The sequence below is a fragment of the Physeter macrocephalus genome, chromosome 2 (assembly GCF_002837175.3).
Source record: "Physeter macrocephalus isolate SW-GA chromosome 2, ASM283717v5, whole genome shotgun sequence".
NCBI lineage: Eukaryota > Metazoa > Chordata > Mammalia > Artiodactyla > Physeteridae > Physeter > Physeter macrocephalus.
In genome coordinates, this window is record NC_041215.1 from 75222394 (window position 1) to 75227152 (window position 4759).

A 4759-nucleotide genomic window follows, 5' to 3' on the forward strand; every position below is an offset into this window, starting at 1 on the left:
TTCATCCAAAGAAGGTGAGGTTATGTATATGGTGAGATTGGAAGGGAGTCCTCTATTATGAGCTCCTTCCCGAAAACCGAATGATTAATTTCAACAAGTACTGCTCCCAATTAGACCAGCTGAAAGCAGCACTCGACGAAAAGCGTCCAGAATTAGTCAACAGAAAACACATAATCATCCATCAGGGTAACGCCAGACCGCATGTTTCTTTGATGACCAGGCAAAAACTGTTACAGCTTGGCTGGGAAGTTCTGATTCACCCGCCATATTGATGAGACATTACACCTTCGGGTTTCCATTTGTTTCGGTCTTTACAAAATTCTCTTAATGGAAAAAATTTCAATTCCCTGGAAGACTGTAAAAGGCACCTGGAAGAGTTCTTTGCTCAAAAAGATAAAAAGTTTTGGGAAGAGAGAAAAATACTCTTAATGGAAAAAATTTCAATTCCCTGGAAGACTGTAAAAGGCACCTGGAAGAGTTCTTTGCTCAAAAAGATAAAAAGTTTTGGGAAGAGAGAATTATGAAGTTGCCTGAAAAATGGCAGAAGGTAGTGGAACAAAACGATGAATCTGTTGTTCAATAAAATTATTGGTGAAAATGAAAAATGTGTCTTTTATTTTTACTTAAACACCAAAGGCACTTTTTGGCCAACCCAATAATATTGTATATCAACTATACTTCAACAAAAAAAGTGGTGCTAGAACAAATGAATATTCATATAGAAAATAAAGGAATCTCATGAGGGACAAAAATGAACCTCTACCTTTCCTCATATCATACATTAAAATTAACCTGAAACAGATCATATACATAAATGAAAATCTAAAACTGTTAAGACTTCTAGAAGAAAACTGTTGTGATCTCGGGTTGAGAAAGATTTCTCAGTACACAGAAAATATTAAATAGAAAAGAAAAAATTATCAATTAAACTTCATTAACATTAAGAACTAAACACTTCTGCTCTTTGGAAGAAAAAAATTAAGAAATGGAAAGGCAAGCCAGAGACTGAGAGAAGATATTCTCAATACACATATCTAACAACGGACTTTGCTCTTACAAAATTCAATAATACGAAACCAAACAACATTTTTTAAATGTGAAATGACATAAACAGACAATTTACAAAAAGGATTTACAAATGTTCAATCAGCACATGAAAAGATGATTAATACCATTAGTCATCAGGGAAATACATGTTAAAACCATAACGAGGTACCACTACATACCCAATGGAATGGCAAAATTGAACAGATTGACATATGATGGAGCTACATTGTTGGTGGGAATGTAAAATGGTACAACTGTTATGGAAAACAGATGGCAGTTAAAAATACACCTACCATACGACCCAGTAATTCCACTCCTAGGAATTTACTCAAAAGAAATTAAAATCTATATCCACAAAAAGACTTATGCATGATTGCTATTGGCAACTTTATTAATGATAACTGGAAATGACCCAAATGTCCAACATGTGAAACAAACTGCAGTATATCCATAGAATGCAAAATAAGACAGCAGTAAAAAGGAGCAAATTACTGATACATGTATCAATATGGATGAACCTCAAAACATTCTGCAAAATGAAAGAAGCCAGATACAGAGGAGTATATATAGTATATAATTTTTAAAATAAATTTATTTTATTTATTTATTTTTGGCTGCATTGGGTCTTCGTTGCTATGTGTGGGCTTTCTCTAGTTGCAGCGAGCGAAGGCTACTCTTCGTGGCAGTGTGCAGGCTTCTCATTGCGGTGGTTTCTCCTGTTGCAGAGCACGGGCTCTAGGCACGCAGGCTTCAGTAGTTGTGGCTTGCGGGCTCTAGAGCGCAGGCTCAGCAGTTGTGGTGCACGGGCTTAGTTGCTCCACGGCATGTGGGATCTTCCAGAACCAGGGCTCAAACGTGTGTCCCCTGCATTGGCAGGTAGATTCTTAACCACTGCGCCACCAGGGAAGCCCTATAGTATATAATTTATTACACCTTTTATATAAAATCCTAGAACACACAAAATCAATTTACAATATGGCACTTTTTATGTTATATATATACATATATTCTACCACATCAAAAATAATGAAAAAAATCTGCAGTGAAAGAAAGCAAACAAATGGTTTCTGGAAACTGAAGTTGACTGCAAAGGGGCATGAAAAAACTTTTTAGGGTGACGGAAATGTTCTGTAGCTTCATTATAGAAGTGGTTACATGGATGCATATACTTGTCAAAATTCATCTAAAATGGGTATATTTTATTATATGTAAATCATACCTCAATAAAATTGATTTAAAAAGTAAAAATACATACACACACACAAAACTTTACTTACAAATGCAGGAGAAAAAAAAGTCTGGGAAACAAATTATATGAAGGCACAGTTAAAAGCACTGAAAAAGAGTCATTTCAGTCTTTGTTTCAAAGGTCCTACTGTGATGTCAGGGCATTAATTTAATGTTGCTGTAATAAATTATCACCATCTCAGATGTTTACAACAATAAAAACTTATTGTCTCACAGTGTTTTCTGTGGGTCAGGAGTCTGGGCTGAGTTCTTTGCTTACCTGGAATCAAGGTGTCTGCAGGGATGTGATCTCATCTGAGGTTTGAGGTCCCCTTCCAGGCTCAATCAGGTTCCTTAGCAGAATTGGTTCCTTGTGGTTGGATGACTGGAGTTATTATTTTCTTGCTGGCTCTCAGCTCTTAAAGGCTGCCCTCAGTTCCTAGACATGTGGCTCTCTCATAACTTGGACACTATTTTATCAAAGCTAGCAAAAATAAATCTCTTTTAAGGGCTCACCTGATAAGTTCAGGCCCACCAAGGATAGTCTCCCTTTTGATTAATTCAAGGGGCATTAATCGCATCTGCAAAACTCTTTCATCTTTACCATACAACATAATCTAACCACAGCACTGATATCCTATACATAGATTCTTCCACAATCAAGGGGAGGGGATTACATAAGATATGTACACCATGGGTGGGAATCTTAGAGGCCACCTGGAATTCTGCCTATAGCCCTCAACAATTCATGCCTCTCCCAAAGGAAAAAAAAAAAACTGTACTCCATCCCAAGGTTCCCCTCTCATCACATTATAGCATCAGCTCAAAATCCAAGATCTCATCATCTAAATAATTTACATCTGAGCAAATGAGGCTCCTGGCTATAATTCATTAAGTGCAGTTCCTCAAAGCACAATTCCCCTTAGTGACCTGTGAAACTAAAGAGACCAGTGCTCCCAACACTCCCATCATACTATGGTGGGACTGGCATAGGAGAACAGTTAGAGACATTCCAGTTCAACAGGGGGGAAATGGAAGGTACAAATGAGCCACTGCCATATAACAATTCTGACATCCATCTGCACAAATGTTGGATTTTTACTGCTTAAGGTTTAAGATCTGGGAATAATCTTCCATGGTGCTCAAATCCTCTGAGTCATCCTTGCTTTTTCTTGAAATGTAGCACATGTTTACAGGTGAGTAATTTTTTTTTTTTTTTTTTTGGCCACACCTCGCAGCTTGCAGGATCTTTAGTTCCCCAACCAGGGATCAAACTCAGGCCCTGGTAGTGAAAGCGCCAAGTCCTAACCACTGGACCACCAGGGAATTCCCAACAGGTGAGTAATTTTATCAGCCTGCTTCCCACCAGCAGAATTTTGCTGGGTCTAATAGCCTCTACTATTTGTTAGAGTAGCACACTACTCCTGATACCAATCTCTGTCTTAGTTTTCTATTGCAGCATATCACAAATGACCACAGCTTAAAACTACAGACATTTATTATCTCCGTTTCTGTAAATCAGAAGTCCAAGCATGACTTACCTGGGTTTTCTGCTTAGGGTCACAACCAGGCTGCAATCCAGATATTTCCTGGGGCTAAGGCCTCATCAGAAGTTTTCCTGGGGAAAGATCCGCTTCCAAGGTCTTTCAGGTTGTTGGCAGATTTCAGCTCCTTGCACCTATAGGACGTGAGACCGCTGGCCCTAAAGGCGGCATCATAGCAGGTGGCTTCTTCAAGGCAAGCAGGAGAGTCTCTCTTGCTCCAGTCAGCTGAGATCCAGCCTTATATAACATAGTATAAACATGGGAATGATATCCCGTCACTTTTACATCCCATCATCTTTGCTATATTTTATTAGCTGGATGAAAGTCACAGGTTCTGCTCACATCCAAGGGGATGGGATCATACAAGGGCATGACTCAATGGGGGCCACTTTAATCTGTGTCCACCACACGTTCCTTTGTCTCCATTACCTTCGTCAACCTGAGAAAAACTCCTCATGCCTTGCATATGAATATACCCAGTATGTGGCACAAAGCCTGACACACCAGAGTGCCAGATAATTTAAAGTGATCAAACTTTTGATTCCAGGACCCCTTTATACCCTTAAAAATATCATTGAGGATCTGAAAGAACTTTTGTTTATATGGGTTATAGCTATTGATATTTATTGAGATGTTTAAAAATTCACTTAATTCATTTAAAAGTAAAAATAACCTCATTATATATTAACATATATTACATTTTTAAAATTATATTTTCAAAAAATTGTGAGAAGAGTAACATTGTTTTACATTTTTGCAAATCTTTTTTAACATCCAGCTTGATATTAAGACAGCTGTTTCTCATATCTCTTTCACATTCAATTTCACATCATGTGGCTTCTAAAAAACTCCTCTGTACATTCAAAGGGAGACTGAGAATTAAAAAGACAAATAGTTGGGCTTCCCTGGTGGCGCAGTGGTTGAGAGTCCGCCTGCCGATG

General features: G+C 38.0%; 1 long non-coding RNA gene across 5 annotated transcripts in view; it reads right to left on the reverse strand.

Annotated features, from left to right (window-relative positions):
• Positions 1-422: 422 nt before the first annotated feature.
• Positions 423-4759, reverse strand: part of LOC102977215 (uncharacterized) — a 5426-nt gene continuing 1089 nt past the window's right edge. For 2 of the 5 annotated variants that reach the window (XR_002891525.3, XR_008618656.1), the window contains exons 2-4: positions 3816-4055; positions 2555-2758; positions 423-1957 (exon numbers count right to left, since the gene is read on the reverse strand). This is a non-coding gene — a long non-coding RNA (uncharacterized lncRNA). The remainder of the gene's footprint in view (positions 1958-2554; positions 2759-3815; positions 4056-4759) is intronic. The other 3 variants (XR_008618655.1, XR_002891524.3, XR_008618657.1) reach the window with 3 other exon arrangements.